Here is a 20,140-nt window from a genome sequence, read left to right as displayed (position 1 = left end):
ACTCATTCAGTAGACCAGGTTGGCCGTCCTGGAACTCATTCAGTAGACCAGGTTGGCCTCAACCCCAGATCTGTCTCCCTCTGTCTCCCTTCGCGTGCTGGGATTAGAGATGTGTGCCACCACTGTCCTCTTATCTTCTTGATGATGTTCATTCTGACTGGTGGGAGATGGAATCTCAAAGTGGTTTTAACCTGTATTTCTCTGAATGCTAAGGATGCTAATTTTTAAAGTGATTACTACCTGTTTATATTTCTTTTGAGAAACTTTGCTTATTGTTCCTGTCCTGGTTAGTTTTGTTTTGTCACATTGACAGCCTGGAGTAACATGGGGAGAAGAAACCATTATCACAGACTTCTATGCAACCAGATTGGTCCGTGGTCATATCTGTAAGAAATCATCTTGATTGATAGAGGAGGCCCTAGCCCACTGTGGACAGCACTAACCTTAGGGAGGTGAGGCTTGGTCTGTATAAGAAAGCTATCTGGGGCTGGAGAAATATCTGACCTGTTGAGTCTGTTTCTAGAGGGCCTATATTTGATTTTCAGAGCCGGTATTAGCCGGCTCACAACAGTCAGTTCCAGTGGATGCAACACTCTTTTCTGGCTTCTGTGAGAATCTGCACACATATGGCACACACAGAGGAACATGCATGCACACATAAGTTAAAAAAATATTTTTGAAAAGTGCTTGCAGCAAAGAAAGGAAAAGAAAAGCTAGCTGAGCTTGAGCCTGTGAGCAAGGCAGTAAGTGGAATTTTTCCAGGATTCTTGTCCCAGGCTCTTGCCACCTGGTCTTTTCTCAGTGATGCATTGTAACCTTGGAGTGTAAGCCAAAGGGTTCTTTCCTGTGGTGCTGTGGTATCACAGCACTGTAATGAAAGGAGAACAGAAACTCGCACCAAGAGTGGGGTCGTTGTGATGAACCTGCGTTGATTTGGAGGAGTGGGGAAATGTTTGGAACTTCCAGCTGGAAAAGCCATTGAGTCCTAGGAACTTAATGAGTTGTTCAGTAGGAACTTGGAAGATAGTGTTATGAAAAACATGGAGGCTATGAAGGTGGATTGCGATGCCTTCGAAGGGAGAAAGACGATCGGGGCCATTTGGATTAAGAATCTGTGGTTGCTTTTTAGTTAGGGTTTAAAGAATCAGCTGTGATTAACAAGATAACCAGCATCCATTAGATGAAAGCTTTGAGTTTTACTAAGACTTGGATTCTGGTCATCTGGGACTGAAAATCAGCTGTGGTTAATAAGAAATCGTTATCATTGAAATAAAATCTGGAAAGAATCTATTAAAGGATAAACACACAAACTGATCTAGTGGGGTCAAGTCTATCTCAAGCTGTTAGCTGAATTTGGCAAAATATCTGTAAGAGTCACCCACCTGTTACTGGTTTTAAAGGCAGGAAAGCTCTTGATTGAAGGGGTCATAAAGAGAAGCTGAGGACTGGCACCCTGTTGCAGGGTTGGGGTACCTGCAGAGAGGCCCAAGAAGCTATTGGTGAAGGCAAAACATGAGTTGTAGCAGATACTGGAGGAGCTCAGACCTGGGATATCTGCCAAGAACAGTGGTAAGTGTAGGATGAATCTGACCTGAGCCTGTACTACCTCCATGTGTGCTGAGGACAGCAGAGTTGGAGAGCCCTTTAGAGCCCAGAAGAGTGTATTGTAAAAGGACAAGTGGACATGATAGACATTGGTCTATACAGCTAGACTTCGGTTTTGCTTAAGTGTGTTGTTTGTTTATGTAATTTTTTCCGCTGAAGCCCACATTTAAGAGTCTTTGGGTTTATGAATGAATGAATGAATGAACTTTGTGACAAGGTCTCTCTATGAAGCCTTAGTTGACCTGAAATTCACTATGTAGACCAGACTGGGCTCAAACTCACAGAGATCCACCTGCCTCTGCCTCTTGAGTGTTGAGATTAAAGGCATGTGCCGCCGCCACTCCCAGCAAGAAAGAGACTTTGTACTTTTTAAAGAGTTATTTATTTTTAATGTATACGAGTACACTGTCACTGACTCACCAGAAGAGGGCATCGGATCCCATTACGGATAGCCGTGAGCCACCACGTGGTTGCTGGGAATTGAACTCAGGACCTCTGAAAGAGCAGCCAGTGCTCTCAACTACTGAGCGATCTCTCAAGCCTGAGACCTTGTACTTTTTTTGTTTTTGTTTTTTTTGTTTGTTTGTTTTTCGAGACAGGGTTTCTCTGTGTAGCCTTGGCTGTCCTGGAACTCACTTTGTAGACCCGGCTGGCCTCGAACTCAGAAATCTGCCTGCCTCTGCCTCCCGAGTGCTGGGATTAAAGGCATGCGCCACCACGCCTGGCCCGAGACCTTGTACTTTTAAAGCATTGGAATTTTAAACTTTAGTTTTATTTGTAAGAGGGAGGCAGAGGGAGGTGTGTGCACATGTGTACAGGTGCCCTTGGAGACCGGAAGCATTCGCTTCCCTGGATCTGGAGTTCCATCTGACATGGGTGCTAGGAACTGAGCTCAGTTCCTCTGGAAATGCTCTTACCTGATGAAGCAGCTCAGTTGAAAACTTTAAAGACAGGTTTTTAAAATTCCTTTTTTAAAATTGCATTTTACTAACACGAGAAAATGGTGACAAACAAGTAGAAGGTTGTGGTTTAGCAGTGGTTGGTTTGTGTGCTAAGTTGGCAAGGAGTGAAGCATCCTGACTGTCATCTGGGAAGAGGGACTCACAGCTGAAGAATTGCCTTGATCAGACTGGGCTGTGGCCATGTCTGTAAGAGATCGATAAGTAAGGGGCCAGACCACTGTGGGTAGCAGCATCCCTAAGTATGTAGGCCTGAGCTATATAGGAAACGTAGCTAATTATAAGGCCCAGAACAAGCTTTAGAACAAACCAGTAAGGAGTACACTTCCATGGTTCCTACCTTCAGGTTCCTTCCTTGAGTTCTTGCCCTAACTTCTTCCGAGAGACTATGACCGGGAGGTATAAGCCAGATAAGTCCTTTCCTCCACAAGCCTTTGGTCATGATGTTTAGGAAAGCAGCAGAATGAAACTAAAACAGTTCCATAACCAACTTTTTAAAATTAGCATATGGGGCTGAAGAGGTGTTAAGAACACTTCTCAGCAGTTAACACCTGCTCTTCCAGAAGACCCGAGTTTAGTTCTCAGCCCCTGCACGGCAACTCTCGACCATCTCTAACTTCAGACCCAGCGGATCTATGCCACCTTCTTTTGGGATATGTGGGCAATAGGCATGTATGTGGTATATGGACACACATATAGGCAAAACACCTGACAACATAAGCAAGAAAAATTTTAAAAAAGGGTTTATTTTAAAAATTAATGGGTTTGTGTACACACACACACACACCTGTGCCATAGTGCAAATGTAGAGGTCAGAGGACAGTATATCAGTTCTCTCTTTCTACTAGATGGACTCTGGGGATGGAACTTAGGTACTGTTGTGTGGCCATTTCCTTATTTGATACATTCCACCCTGCCGGTAAGTAAGTACTTTAAGACAGAAGGTAAACAAACAATTTAAAATCCTTGAAGGGAGTCCCTGGAACTGACCAGATTCACTAAGATCCGCCCTCCATGATTAAATAATACAGACTGTTGAAAGTTACTCTCAGACAAAGCAAGCTACAAAGAAGACTGAGACTAGACCAGTCACCTGGAAGCAGAAACCAGCAGATCTTCCTGGCAGAGGTTTAGGCCTGAGACACCTAGAGAGGGCACTCCAACCTGTCGAGCTGCCTGCAGGCTCTACAGTACAGTATGATACAAGTGTCCAGCTTCTCTGAGCTGTCATCTGTGCTGGAGTGGGCTTTGGTTATGCAGCTGTCTTTGAGTCATTTCTCCCCCTATAAGTAACTCCTCACCCATATTCTCGTAAATATCCTCAATAAAATTCATTGGTTCACCAAGTTGGACTTGGGTGGTATCCATACTTCCGTCTACTGAGGGCTTCCTTTGGAGGGTGAGATGGTATGTTGCCCCTCCCTAGGGAAAGTTTGCTCCATAACAGTGGTGAGCACTTTTACCCATCATTTTCTTGGTGTGTTTTTGTTGTCACTGTGCTCTAGTTAATCACCCTCTGTCAACTGTATAGCAGAGAGTTTCTACCCTGAGCTGCTCTTCACTTGGTTGACTTTTCTTTGTTGTACGGAAGCTTTTTGTTTTCTCAAGCTCTCGTTTGTTAATATTTAGCCTTATCTCCCATACTACTGCCGTCCTAGTCATAAAGTTCTCCTCTAAGCCTATGTGGTGACGTGTACTCTCTTTAAATTTTTTTATTTTGTGTGTATGGGTATTTTGTCTGCATGTTTGTCCATGTACTACGGAAGCCAGAAGGCATCAGGCCCTCTAGAATTTTATTTACACAGATTGGGAGACACTTTCTGGATCCTGGGAATCGAACACAGAGCCTCAGGGAGAGCAGTCAGTGATCTTAACCACTGAATCATCTCTCTAAGCCCATGCTGCCTACTTTTTGCTCTAAATGTTTCAGAGTTTCAAGATTCTATGGTGAGGTGTTAATTTTTGTGCAGGATGAGAGAGAGAGTCAAGTTTCATTCTATATACATTTCCCAGCAGTATTTGCTAAGAGATTCTTTTCTGCAATGTATAGTTTTGGCATCACTGTTGAAACCAGGTGGCTAAAGATGCATGAACTTAGATCTGGGCTTTCTATTCTGTCCATCTAGATGTCTGATGCTGAGCCAGCACCATGCTGTTTTTATTACTGTGGCTCTGCAGCATAGCTTGAAGTCAGGTATGGTGATGCCATCAGCTGTTCTGGTTGTTTTGGCAATCTTTCGTGCTTCCATATTAATTTTAAGATTTTTTTTTGTACTCTCTATCCCTAAATAACGGTTTTAGAATTTTTACTGAAATTGTATTGCATCAGTGTTTTAGGTTTAGGTTAGAGTTTCTATTACTGTCATGAAACATCATTACCAAAAAGCAAGTTGGGGAGGAAAGAGTTAATTCAGTTTGCACTCCTGCAACACTGTTCATTATTGAAGGAAGTCAGGAGCTCAAACTAGGCAAGGATCTAAAGGCAGAACTGATGCAGAAGCCACATGGGGAGTGCTGCTTACTGACTTGTTCCTCAAGACTTGCTCAGCCTGCTTTCTTATACAACCCAAGCATGGAACCACCCACAAGGACTTGGGTTTTCCTACATCAATCACTAATTAAGAAAATGCCTAGGGCTGGAGAGATGGCTCAGTGGTTAAAAGCACTGACTGTTCTTCCAGAGATCCTGAGTTCAAGTCCCAGCAACCACCTGGTAGCTCACAACCATCTGTAATGGGACCTGAAGACCTCTTCTGTCTGAAGACAGTTACAGTGTTCCATTCATAAAATACATTTTTAAAAAAATTCTTAAAAAAAACAAAGAAAAAGAAAAAGGAAAGAAAATGGCTTATAGCAGGGTCTTATGGGGACATTTTCTTAGCTAAGGTTCCCACTTTTCAGAAATTTAGTTTCTGTGTCAAGTTGACATAAGACAAGCCAGCACACATCTGTATTTTGCTTTTTGTAAGATGGCTATCTTGACAATTTTAAATTCTTCTAATCCATATACATGGACGGTCTTTCTATCTTCTCACCTCCCCCTTAGTCCCTTTCTTCGATATCTTTAAAGGTTTTCTTGTAGAAGTTCTGTTGTTTACTTAGTTAAGTTTATTCCAACCAAAATAGTATGAGTGGAGTGGATAGTATCTCTTATATTAAAACCATTTCATCTACAAACAGGAATATTTTTACTTTCCTATTTATATCTATTTCTTCTTACTGCTCTGAGACTTCAAGCACTGTATTGAACAGGAATGGAGAAAGTTTTGTTTCTTTGTTTTTTGGGGTTTTTTTTTGTTTTGTTTTGTTTTGTTTTTGGTATTTTTTCGAGACAGGGTTTCTCTGTGTAGCTCTGGCTGTCCTGGAACTCACTCTGTAGACCAGGCTGGCCTCGAACTCAGAAATCCGCCTGCCTCTACCTCCCAAGTGCTGGGATTAAAGGCGTGCGCCACCACCGCCCGGCGTTTTGTTTCTTATTTTAGTAAAAATGCTTCAAGTTTTTTTTTTTTTACCTTTACCATAATGTTGTTTGTGGCCTCGTTGAATATTGACTTTATTATGTTGTGAATTATGTCCCCTATATCCATAGATTCTGTAGCAAATATTTCATGAAGAGATACTGGACTAGTCAAAGACCTTTCCTGAATTTATTTGGTTTCTATCCTTGAGTCTGCTTATGTGGCAAGTTACATTTACTGATTTATATGTTGAATCTTCTCTTTAATGAAGTCAACTTGGTGCTGAATGACGGGATGTTGAATTCGTTTGCTAGTATTCTACTGAGAACTTTTGCATCTGTATTGATCAGAGATATCAGTCTATAATTTTCTTAATGTTGTCTCTGCCTGGTTTTGGTATCAGTATGATATTGGCAAAAGAAAAAAAACAAAACAAAACAAAACCAAAAACCAAAAAGCAAAAGCGGTTTGGAAGATTCCTTCCTTTTGTACTTTATAGGGTGATCTGCAGAATACTGGTCTCCGTTCTTGAGTGCAGGGTAGAGATCTATGCAGTGAGTACATCTGAACCTGGGTTTTCTTCAGTCAGGAGATTTTTATGACCATGTCAGTCTTGCTGCTGGATATAGGACTATTTAATTTTTTTTTCATCTTGATTTGATTTTGGTAGGTCATATACCTATCAATTTCATCCATTTCTCTTAGATTTTTAAAATTTAGTGGAATATAGGTTTGTAAGGTATGTTCTTATGCTTTTCTTAGTCTTGGTGGTATCTATTGTAATAACTTCTTTTTTCATTTCTGATCTTACAAGTCTTCTCTGTCTTTTAGTTAACTTATCTAAGGGTTTGTCTGTCTTTTTAAAAGGTTTATTTGTCTTTTTAAAGAAAGAACTCTGCATCTGATTCTTTGGATTGTCTTGTACTCACTATTTCTATTTCATGAATTTCTGCCCTTAAGTATGTCGCCTTATATACTGATTTGGAGTTTGGTTTGTTCTGACTTTTCTAAGGCTTTAAGGTGCATCATTAAGTTATTTGAGTTTTCTCTGTTTTTTTTGTTTGTTTGTTTGTTTGTTTTTAAATTTTTGGGCGCTTAGAGATATGCACTTTCCTATTAGGGCCGCTATTTGTTCTCGGGTGGATCTCTAGAACTTGTGAATCATCTTTAGAAAATTTTTCTTCCATAACAGGCAAGTATTTAGAACTTCATTTGGAGTGTGGGCTGATGACTGTAAGGCTGATTGTTTGGTAAACACCACTGTTTTGAACTGGGACTCCGCTGTAACCTCAAGCAGACCCCTGACCTGACTCCTGCTTTGAGATGTGCCACAAAGATGGCTGAGGCCTGTCAAAGGATGGTGGCTCATCCTCATTCATGAATGCCAGGTTCTGTGTCACTCTCTTGGAGGCCACCAGGTGGCACTGTGGATTTACCTCTGGTGCCCCCACTTTGTGGCAAGCATTTCCCAGGATAGAGTTTAGTTTGTGGTAGGCAGGAAATAGAACATGACCCCAGTAGTAAATATTGTTCTTCCTTAACTTGGAAAAAGGACATTTTGTGGTAACTTGTAATCTCAGTTAATGTACATATTAAACTGCAGAGGACAGAAGAAGATAAGCTGGTCATCACTGTACTGGATGCATGCTAGGTGTGTGTTTGATCTGGAGGGGAGAGAAAAGAAGACAGAAGGAGGAGGAGAAAGGGAACTGACTTTGACACAAAAAGACAAATGTCAGAACATTGGATTTATTTGGAGCTATATACTTGTAAAAGATGGGTCTCACTAGGTATATAGCCCCCGCTGACCTGGAACTTTCTATACGTACCAATTTCAAACTCTCAGAGATCTTCCTGCTTCTGCCTCCCCAAGTTCTGGGATTAAAGGCATGTGTCATCAGGCCCTGTGATTGTTTTTTATTTTAATTATTTCTAAAGCAATGGACAGATCCTATTTTTCTTCTACATTCTCAACTCTCCCATTGGTATTGTACCTGCTTTTTAGACTAGATTGTTGAGAATCAATTGTAACACCAAGAAGGTAAGGACATGGCTGGGCTGTGGTCGTCTTACCAAATTTTCATGCCATTTAGAATACTAGGAACACACATCTACAGAGCCCAAACATGGGCTAGCTCCAGGTGGCAACTATACCAGCCTGTTCCTCTGCCCTTGGGAGTACAGCTTTCTTAGTCTGGAATTTTCTCCCATCATGGCAAAGCCTACACAGGACTTGCCAGCATTTTGCACTCCAGGTGGGGCTCAAATGTTTTAGACTTAGTACAACATCCCCTGGAAATTGTACTTTTTTTATAAAGCTTCTCAGTAAGATGGCTTACTGTTTGCAGAGACTCTCTACGAACCACTATGATCCATGAGGAGAGACTAGGAGGAGGTTCTAAGCAGCGATTGTGGAATGTGAACAGCAAAGCTGTTGACACGATGTTTCTGTTCTATTCTGTAAAGAATGTGTTCGTGCATATAGACATAAAGCAGATGCTTGTGTTTTCGTTCCTCTATTTCTTTATCGTGTAACATAAACTGAGATGGTATCAATAGTAATTATCATATGTAACCTACAGTCACAAAGAGACCAAGTGTTCCTCAAGGGACATTGCTACCTTTTCTAAAATACATAATGCATTTTCGGTTGTATTTGAGAAAGTTATATCATATTAGGTAGAATTGTGACCTGATTATAGCTTTCTTTTGGAAATTAAGCATAACAGAAGGATATGTAATTTGTGTGTCAAGTTGACCCGGGGTATACTTGTGATAGCTAATCTTGGGTTGTTAACTGCATCTAGAATCAATTAAAACCCAAGCACCTGGGCACACCTGTGAGAGTTTCTTGATTGGATCATTTGAGGTGGGGAGACCAGGGGTAAATCCGTCCCATACCTTCTGGTGGCAGTGCACATACAAGGCCACAGCTTTCCCCTTTCCCAGGCTTGCCCCCACTCTCCCTGGCTTACCACCTACTTCTTCCTGATTCCAATACTGACTGAAAACCAGCAGCTCTCCAGGAATCCTCAGGGACTAGGTTAAAGCTACCAGATTAGGACTACCAAGATATGTAGAACAACAACTGGTATGTACACACACACACACACACAGGCCTGATATACTGACCAAATGTTGGATAATTTTTCAATTTTATAGTCCATATATCATCTGTCTTTAAATTTTAGAACAGCTCATAAATAAATGTAGTAATATGTTTATTAATATGTAATATGTGTATATATTCATTCTTTTATCAGTGCTGTTCCCTTAGAGACTCTGACTAATAGAATGACAATAGAAATGGCTGAGTAACTAATATTCACTACATGGAATATTGCTCAGCCATTTGAGGCAGAGGCTCTGAGGGCCTTAAAGCTACAGTACAAATATTAAGACACAAGAGGAATAAAAATATTCAAAATTGTAAAGAGTGATCACAGGTGTATGGAAAATCAATGTGTTAACATAGGAGTAAAAGACCACTTGAATTAATAGAGCGCCCTAACATTGGATGAATTTTTCTTTTATAGGCATTGCATGATAGGTCTTTATTACTTATTTTTAAATTTTAGTATAGAAGTTCTTAAGTGGGGGCTGGTAAGATGGCTCAGCAGTTAAGAGCACTGACTGCTCTTCCGAAGGTCCTGAGTTCAATTCCCAGCAACCACATGGTGGCTCACAGCCATCAGTAACGAGATCTGGCGCCCTCCTCTGGTATGTCTGAAGACAGCTACAGTGTACTCACATATAATAAATAAATAAATCTTTTAACAAAAAAGCTCATAAGTTTAGAATTTCATACTTAAAAGTTCAAACTTGTATGATTCCAAAATAATCAACCAAATTTTATAAAATATTTATAATCATTGTGGCTATTGTCGATTAATCAGCTTGAAAAATACAGCTGGCACTTGGCTTGACTTGATAGGAGATGCATTTTAAAGAATAAGTATTCCACTTATATAACCGGTATATAAACCTTCATTAGAAGTTTATTCGAGCAACACTGTCTCCTCTTTAACACTGAAATGCCACAGTACTTGATTTAAATCATCACTAAGCACAAGCGACTTTTCCTTTGAATTTCTCTAAATCTTTATTTGTTCACCATCTTTTATCATGGAACATATAAGATACATACAGATGGCATAGGCCAGCACAGTAACCCCCAGGTACCGCTCACACGTCATTGACTACTCGTAGTTAGCCTTGGGTCACTGTCCACTGCATCCCCACCAGATTATTTTGAAACCAATCTCAGAATACCTATGATTTTATCTTGTAAACATTTTAGTGCCTCAAAAGATCATGACTATGTTTTATAAAAACATCAAAGTATCATAATCACACCTCCAAAATTAACTATAATTCCTCAGTATTGAATATCCCATCTGTTAAAATTCCCTTGATTGTTTCATAAGTGTTTGTAACAGTTTGTTCAGATTTGAAGCCCCGACACCTCCCCTCCCCCTACCCCATCCCGCCCCCTATCCCCCCATCCCACCCCCACCCTTGCCAAGTCATTCACTCACTTGAAATTTACTTACTAAGGAAACAAGGTGGTTTTTCTTGCAAGCTGCCCGTGTTCTGGTTATCACTAATTTATTCTCGTAGTTCTTGTCCCTCTTTTCCTATAAAGGCCTAGATTTGGGGCCTTGATTACATTTGTTCAGTTTTTTTTCACCAACTGAACAATTTAAATTCATGTAAGTCTCACTGCTTAGAACAGCAGTTTAGACCCATTTCTACTAGTTGAACAGTAATGTAATGGGATGGAAATCTTTAAAACAAAATTTCATTTATTTATTCTATGTGTTATGAGTGCTTTTGCCTAAATGTATGTATTTTCACCACATGTGTGCTTGGTGCCCACAGTGGTCAGAGAGGGCATCATATCCCTTGGAATTGGAGTTATAAATGGTTTCACCAAGTAGCCGCTAAGAACTTAACCTGAGTGCTGAGAGATCTGCCTGCCTCTGTCTGCCTCTGCCTCCCACCTCCCTCCTGCCTCCTGCCCCCTGCCTCTGCTGGGATTAAAGGCATGTACCACAACCACCTGGCCAGAAACCTTTTGTTTTTATTTTGGTTGTTTTTTTGTGGGGAGGGTCAATATGAGCTAAACTGCAGTCTCTAGCACTTGGCCTGCTCTCTCACAGGGTCTTCCTGCCCCTCTGGAGGGTGGCCCCCACTCTAAGAGGAACTTGAGAGGGCTTGAGAGCCCCTGGCATACACTTAGGCAGTACTGAGTGAGGTTTGGAGGGGGTCATGTATCTCACCTCAGCTTCTACGAGGCAATTCATTTCTCTTTTATTTTCTCTTTTTATTTTTCTATTTTTCTATTTGGCATCTTACCTCAGTCTGTGTTAATATAAACGTCACTCAAATTCTCAAGTAACAGGTTTTCCACACTTATTGGTTATGATGGTTAAGGTTTTTAAAGATTTATTTTTGTTATTTTAGGGTTTGGTGGTGGTTTTTTGTTGTTGTTTTGTTTTGCTTTGTGCCTTCTTTTTTATTTATTTGGTGAAGGACCAGTGTGCACACATGTGTGGAGATCAGCAGACAGCCTATAGTAGCTGGTCCTTTCTCTCCACCGTGTATACCCTGAGCATCAAACTCAGGTTGTTAGGCTTATAGACAGCTGTTTTACCCACTAAGCCATCCCATCAGCCCTATTTTTGTTATTTTTTTTAGTTACATGTTTATGTGCCCAAGCATGCCAAAAGAATATTGGATTACCTGGAACTTAGCCATAGACAGTCATAAACCTCTAGACATAGGTGCTAGTAACAGACATAGGTAACTCTGCAAGAGGAGTTTGTGCTCTTAACTGCTAAGCCACTTCTTCATGGTGATGGCAACGATGGTTACTTTTGTCGACTGGAAACAAGATGAGACCACTGGAGAAGAGCATCCTTGTGAGGGATTGTGGCTCAGTTCAGCCTTTGGGTGTGTCCATGGGGACTATCTTGATTCCTTGGTTGATGTGAGAAGACCTGTTCTAAGTGTAGGCAGCACCACACCTTGCTTTTGGCGTGCTTGGGCTCTGTAAGAGCAGAGGAGGCTCGTGTGCTTTCTGCATGAGTGCAATCATCTCTCTGTGGTCGTTTTTGAAAGTACTTTTTAGATTTGTATGTTTCCTTTGTGGGTCTGGGGGCTGGTGTGGAAGTCAGAGAACTTAACGGGAGTAGATTCTCTCCTGCCGGGTGGGGCCCTGGGGTGGAATTAGGATCCTTTGGCTTGTCAGCAAGTGCCTTTACCTGCTTAGCTATTCTCTCGGCTCTTGACTATGAGTGTGGTATAATATACTGCTTTAACTTCCTGCCACCATGGGTTCTCTGAAATGATGGGCTATACCCCAGAATTGTGAGTCAGAATAAATCCTTTCTCTTATCTCTTACAAGTTGCCTTTTGTCAGAACAGTTTATCTCAGCAACAGAAAAGAAACTAGACCCTTGGTCTAATAACTCCCCTCAGTCCTGTGATTCCATTTACAGTTTATCATTCTGTCTTCTGTGCTCTCTGCTAGTCCGCTCTGAGTCACGAATTTTATTCTGAGGGACAGCAGTCATGTGCTCTACCCACAGTCTCCTTACCACCTCTGCCATTATCTTTATTACTGTGGACTATTTCTGGATCGACCCACAACAGCTGTAGGCTACATTTAACTCACACAGCTGAGCTCACAAAGTTCACCTCATGCACACAGTTTTCCCTGGTACCAAGAGCAGCAGCAGGGTCAAAGTGTCTTGGGCATCTCTGGGAGGCTCAGGTGGTCCAGGTTCCCTTTTAGGAACCCGAGATTCAGGCTATGTGGAGCGGTGACTCCTGCACACACTGCTTGCCTGGCTAGCTCCCTGTCTGTGACTCAGACCTCCGGGAGGGATGTCACACTGAGCCAACATGCCAGCATGCAGCACAAGCCAGCAACTTGTCCTGGAACATGAAGCCAAGGAAGCACAGCCAGGTGGGCTTAGGAGTCTGGAAGAGCCGCAGGTGTTGATAAGATATCAGGCTGGAACCCAAGGAGGAAAGGCAACACCAGCCAGGGAAACTCAGCCCTGTGGCTGGTGGTCTTGGCTAGGGCCTTCTCTTTAAACTTGTGACCACCATGGCCAGGGTCAGAAGTGGCTTTGATGTCCCCTTTGCTGATGGTTAGAGTACTGTGTTTCTCCAGGTCATGGGTACTGTTAAACTTAGATCATGTGACCCAGGACTGGTCACATTCCCTTTCCTCCTCTTCTGACCCTGCTGCTTATTATTGACCAAATACTCTTTGAACTTAGAGTCTCCTCTCTTCTCTTCTCTTCTCTTCTCTTCTCTTCTCTTCTCTTCTCTTCTCTTCTCTTCTCTTCTCTTCTCTTCTCTTTTCTTTCCTTTTTTCTTTTCTTTTCTTTTCTCTTTTCTTTCTTTTCTTCTCCTTCTCCTCCTTCTTCTCCTTCTTCTCTTGAAAAAACTGGCTGTCCTGGAACTCACTCTGTAGACCAGGCTGGCCTCGAACTCAGAAATCTGCCTGCCTCTCTCTCCCAAGTGCTGGGATTAAAGGCATGCACCACCACTGCCCAGCTCAGAGTCACTTTCAAATGCTGGTGTCACTGTGCCTCTTTATGAAGTCTTGACATCTCCTCGTCTCTTCCTTCTGCTTCTGTGCTGACCCCAAGACTCCATGTCTACTCTATAATACTGTCTTTAAAACACCAGGGCTCCAAGCACTCTGCATTGGCTCCAGCTCCATGCCTACTCTCTTTGCTTAATTATTTATTCAAATAATTAAATTGGACATGGTGGCTCATATTCATAATCTTAGCACTCAGGAAACTGAAGCAAAAGTATCCCCATGAATCTGAGGCCAGCCTGGTATCAGCTAAAGCAAGATACTGTATTAATAATAATAAAAAAAATACTAGGTAATTAGTTCAAATTTGTGTATGGCTTAAACTAAGACTGATCATTATAAAATGTCTGATTGTTGAAGAGTGCTTTCTTTGTGGGAAAAGCCTTTTTAAATATATTACAGGACTGGGTTGAAGAAACTGACTTTAGACAGTATGTTGCCTAGTTTTATGTCAACTTGTATAGGCTGAAGACATTGAAGGAAACCTCAGTTAAGAAAATACCTCCACAAGACTGGGCTGTAGGCAAGCCTGCAAGGCATTTTCTTAATTAGTGATCAATAGGGAAGGGCTCAACCCATTGTGAGTAGTGCCATCCCTGGGATGGTGATACTGGGTTCTATAAAAAAAAAAAAAAAAAAAAAAAAGGCTGAGCAAACTATAAAAAAAAAAAAAAAAAAAAACAAGGCTGAGCAAACCATGAGGAGCAAGCCAGTAAGCAGCATGCCTCCATGACCTCTGCATCTGTTCCTGCTTCCATGTTCCTGTCCTGTTTGCATTCCTGTCCTGACTTCCTTCCATGATGAACAGCAATGTGAAAGTGTAAGCCAAGTAAATCCTTTCCTCCATGTTGCTTCGGTCATAGAATTTCATCACAGCCATAGAAACTCAAACTAAGACAGGCTAGGGACTGTTCCTAATCTTTACAGACCCTCCTCTGGTGGACTCCAGAGAGCTGAATGCACAATTTCCAAATAATGTATTATCAGACACTTCTCTTGGACCAACTTCATATCCAATTCTGTAAAATTTCAGCCACTAGTCCAGACAGCCTGCTGCCAGACATTAGAGCTTCCTCAAGATAGCAGCCAAGTTAGGGTCATCAGACTCCACTGACCAGATGGGGGTATGGCAGGGTATGAGTTCATGATGTTGCAGTGGATGCAGATGAGGTCCCCTGGCACTGACGCCATGAGGGAGATTTGGTCCAAGTCCAGGTGCTATCTTGGCTAGACCTCTCTGGCTCCAGCCAGATGGAGCTTACAGCTCATCTGGTTCAGTCAGGAGCTGGTGATGCAGAAGCCCTTGTAGCTACTGTGAAAGATGGACTAAAACAGCTTCAGCTTTTACCTCAGGCAGGGCTCTGGCCCTGCCTGCTGCTTCCCTTGTTGCTGTGGCTACTATACCCTCCACTCCTCTCTGGAACTGGTGGGCCAGGAGCCTCTGGCCTCTGCTCCACCTCCAGAGGAGTCAGTCGAAAATTCCTGAAGGTGTTGAAGGTGATTGATATGGTCCAATCTGTCAGACCTGAAGAGGGACTGTAGGAGAGCAGCTTTGTATAAGATGAGATTAGGTATGCTGGGGCCATCAATGTCACCTTGGACAGAATGGTGTGGGCCCAGTCCTTCAGCTAAGGGACTTCAGCACAAAGGACCGTACTTCTGGGGTTAACTCAGGCACTTTGCTGGGGGAAGGACAAAGCCGTCACTCTATACATGGAGGTATGAATTTGCCATAGCACATGACCATTGTGCCCTATTAGAGCCCCTATGGATGCCAAGAGAGGAAGCCATTACCTACTGCAAAGGCATCAAAAGGGAAATTCTCAGAGACCCAAGGGAACAGGGAAACAGACTTAGCCATCCAGAAAGAGGTCGTAGAACCAATTGGATCTTTCCAGATCCTGATTACCCTGTCTGAACCTGAATTTCTCCAGAGCCCAGCCTATGCACAAAGAAACCAAGTGGACAAAAAGAAGACACCAAACAGGAGGCAAGTGGGTAGTGATACTTGCTGGACAAGAGACCTGTACTCCCTGCCATTATTGGAAGACAGATAGTAAACAAACTCCACCAGGTCACCCATCTTGAGGCAACCAAAGCTGCTGAGTTACTCAGGCTCTGACAGTCCAGGGTTTAAAAAAAAAAAAATCCTAGATTTGGGTTGATCCTTGTGAGGCCTGACTTCACAGCTGAACTATCCCTAAATCTGGCAACAATCCTAAATGCTGGTTGGAAACTACATTGTTCCTAGAGGCCCCAAAACTTAGGACAGGTAATTAAATATGTCCTTGAGGCCAGCAAAATTGGGCCAACCTTCTATCTTTTGTTCTCCCAAGGGCCAAGTGTATCCCTCCTCAAGTCCTTACAGGCCCTGCAACAGTTTCAGTGCACTATTCATCAGATGGTTTGAGAGGCCATGACCTGCCTGTGTCTCAGCCTGCCCACAAGTTCCAGCCTGGCCTCCTTGTATGGGTAAAGAGGATCCCAACCCAGAGCCTAGAGCCAACATGGCCCATACTTTGTGGTCCTCACCCCTACAGCCATGAAGGTTGTCAGTGCCACCCTGTGGAATGGCAACTGCATTGCCAAAAGGTAGGGACAAACGGGTCATCATCAGGTCCTCCAGTTCCCTAAAGATAAAACTGACAATGGCTCTGTAATTATACTTGTCCTAGTTAGCCTTTTTGGTCTCACCATGGGAAAGACCCCAAGTCCCCACAAGCTAGGACCTTGAGTATAAAATTTAAGAAATATAGAAACTGGGGAGCTTATAGCTAAACCAAGACCCAGCTCACCTTCCAGGTAGATTTCTGTAAAACATTCAGAGTCTTCTGGGAGTTAGTTCACTTGAGGAGGAGCATGTCCCTGGGGCTGTAGGTCCTCTAGTGAAGAGGAGGGCGTTCCGATCTACCCGGTACTATGTCTGCCTAGCTAATAGCCCCCTAAGCCACCAGAAGCCAAGTGAATAACATTATGCTCTGGGGAGCACACTGATCCCTTCATAATCCTAAAATTGTGTACACCAGCGGAGGACCCAGTCCTTTGTGGCTTTGAGCATGTTATATACCACAGGTATTCATCTACAAAGAAGAAGACGGCAAGGATAACCTAATCTGAGGTTCTGGGCTTCCCTGTGGGCTGCAGGCGGTGCCATTCTCTGCCCCCTGTTGGTGGGGGCAGGTATATGGGTGTTCTGCTGCAGTTGGGACATAAAGTGAAGCCTTAGTTATGGAGGATTAAAACTTTAAGGAGCTCAGTGTCCTAGTAGACCTCTGGAAGTGCAGTTAGAGTCCAGCTGAGGTTGCTCTTCAGATTGAAGAGGATTCTCTTCTAGGGGAGAAGGCAGCCCTTGTACTGCAATGGGAAAATTTTGTCGCTTCTATGTCAGTCAGGGATAATATTTTTTAAAAAGTTTAGCCATGGGGGCATGGGGGTGGAGGATAACCTTTGAGAGAGAGAGGAAGAGAGATGTCAAGAATCAAGCACCTGATATTAATCTTTGTTCTCCTAATCTCTCTGGTTAACAGCTCTACTTATGGTCATGGCTGGGCCATTAATTCTTTTGCTCCTAGCTCTCAGTACTGCACCATGTTTTATCAACTATCTACTTGGCTATGCAAAACCAAGAATAAGTTCTGTAAAACTACTAGTGCTCACGAGATAATATAACCCTTTGCCTTTAGATGAGTCCATGATTTGACTCATGCCCATAGACCCAGTGGGAAATGTTACAGGCTTCTAGACCTTAGCACAGCTGACACCATGATTGAAGTATTGTTCAGGCCTTGGAACCTAAGCAGCCATACCTGCCAAAACACTAACTAGAACAAAGACCTGGATCTAATCCATCGAAGTCCATAGTTCTGGGAAAGTCCCTAAATGCAGTAACTTGCATTTTTGGCTTCTATAGTTCTGTCTCTGGCTAACTGTTTATGCTAACTGAGATGTGCTAACCTGGGATGTGATTTTTGTGCTTAAAAGTTCACCATGAGAAAGGCTCAGGACTGCACTTGTAGTTGGCGACCAGCTAATAAAGACTTTCTATTGGCTTGAAACTGTGTCTGAATGATTTTCTCTGGTAGGTACACCACAACATTTCTTCTGAGTGTGCAAGGGACTCTTCACGCTGGGTTATTTATTTAATACATGAATGAAGACATGACTAGCTGACTAGTGGGTGGAAAATAGCCATAGTAGGTGTAGAATTTAAAGCATGGGTCCGAAGTGCATTCCAAGGAAGAGATGAATAGCAATGACCGTGAGGAGACTGCAGAGAAGAGCTAGAATGGGGACATGACACCTATCCTGTGCCGTTGTGAAGCGGAACCTTCTCGTTTACTTGGAAAGTCAGTTATGTGCCCGGAGGCTTTGCTGGGGCACACAGCTGAAAGAATGTTTTGCTAAAACAGACACATGAAAGAATGTTTTCCTGAAGCAGACACAGGTGAAAAGAGCAGGTACGTGAAAGGACACATGATGAAGGAGTATAACTATGACTCCACAGACAGTGGGAAAAGAGCCTTGGTTTGGTTTGCTCTGCCTCACTATTCTTCACTAACAACACACATGAGTTGATTTGCCTTACATGGCATTGTTGAGCTCCACGAGTGGTAACACTGCCATTGAAAGAAACTTGCCAAAGAACTTCTCATGACGTTCCTGTGGCTTTTTGCTGCTCCTGTGGCCTTGTGACCTCACCTTGGGCTGGTTGGAGAGCCTTTCAATTTCTTCAGGACTGAACTACAGCTGCTGGGTTTTGTGTGGTGTCTGCCTGCCAAGAGGACTGGATTGAAGCTGCTGGTTCATATTCGGTGTTTGCTATGGGACTGAACTGCTGGCAAAGAAGACTGGGCTCAGCCCCGAAGAACTATTGCTGAACAGGTTCACTTCCCCCACATCCCAATAACTTTTCTCTTCCATTGCCTCTGGTGGGTGGTGGGCAAGAGGAGAGGATGTTTATAAGAATAGGCTGCCAAAAAATTTACACCTACACCTCTGTCTTAATCAGTGTTCCGTAATTGCTAAGAGACACCACGCCCAAGGCAACTCTTAAGAAAGGAATTATTTAATTGGGTTTGCTAACAGTTTCAGAAGTTTAGTGCATTATCCTCATAGTAGGAAGCATAGCCACACACAGGGAGACATGGTACTAGAGAAGAAGCTAAGAGTTCTATATCCAGGTCTGCAGGCAGCAAGAATAGGGGACACTGGACCTGATTTGAGCTTTTGAAACTCCAAAGCCCACCCTCAGCGACACACTTCTTCCAACAAGGCCACACCTCCTAATCACTTTCAAGTAGAGCCACTCCTTAAAGACCAAGCATTCAAATATGTGAATGAGGGCATTCCTATTCGAAACACCACATTCTACTCCCTGGCCCCCCACAGACTTTGTATTATAATGAAAAAAATGTACTCAGGTCAACTTTCAAAAGTCCTCTATTAACAGTCTCAATATTGTTTACAAGTCTAAAATCTCTTCTGAGACTTATGGCAGTCTCTTAACTGTAATCCCCTGTAAAATAAAAATAAACACACACACACACAACAACAACCAAAAACAGATCACATACTTCCAACACACAGTGAGACAGAATATACCTTATCACTCTAACCTGGAGGAAAGGGAGCACACTGAGGAAGTGCCAGACTAAAGCAAGACCAAAAACAGCAGGAAAAACTCCAAATTCTGCATCTCCATGCCTGAGATTTCTTCATATCTCCAATTCCTTTCAGGTTTGTTGACTAAAATAGACTTCTTTCTCTTGGGCTGATTCCATATCCTGTTAGCAGCTTTCCTCAGCAGATATACCACAGCTCTGGCATCTCCATTATCTTGGGGTCTCCAGCACAATCCAGGCTTCATCTTTACAGCTTCATACAGTAGCCTCTCCATTCAGGGATACCCCTGACACATGTCTAGCTGAAGTGCCATTCCTTAGCCAAGGAGGGAGATCCCACAACCCCTTTCTTGTATCCTTGACTCTAAAGCAAGAACCACATGGCCAAAGCTACCAAGTTCTTCTGCTTGGTGAGGTGGATCATGGACCCCTTATCCAGCCTTCTGTTTTCCAGGATTTCCTTCATTCCTTAAACTTTTCTTTAATTCCTTTCCACAAGTTGGAGGCTTAGCTAGGTGGGGTTTTGCCCTGAGGTCTCCACTTCCTTTATTGCTTTTAGCATTAGGTTTTTCTCTAATCTGAATATCTTCTCGAGTACAGGACTTAGCTCTATTATACTTCCTGGTGCCCCTGTTCTCTGCAAACTGTACATTATATTTTTTTTTTTCTTGCCCAGCTTCCTTCTTTTCTCGTAGATATACAAAAGAGTGACCACTAGTAACCACATGACAGAGTCAATATTAGGCTGCCTTGAAATCTCTCTTGCCAAACTCTTGAATATAGCCTCAGGCAGTTTTTTTTGGGGGGGGGGCAAGGGCAGAAAGTACATTCCTCACCAAAATATTACAAGAGTGGTCCCTAGGCCATTTACTAATA

The sequence above is a fragment of the Mus caroli genome, chromosome 17 (genome assembly GCF_900094665.2).
Source record: "Mus caroli chromosome 17, CAROLI_EIJ_v1.1, whole genome shotgun sequence".
In the NCBI taxonomy this organism is placed as follows: Eukaryota; Metazoa; Chordata; class Mammalia; order Rodentia; family Muridae; genus Mus; species Mus caroli.
Note: the sequence above shows the minus strand (reverse complement) of the source record.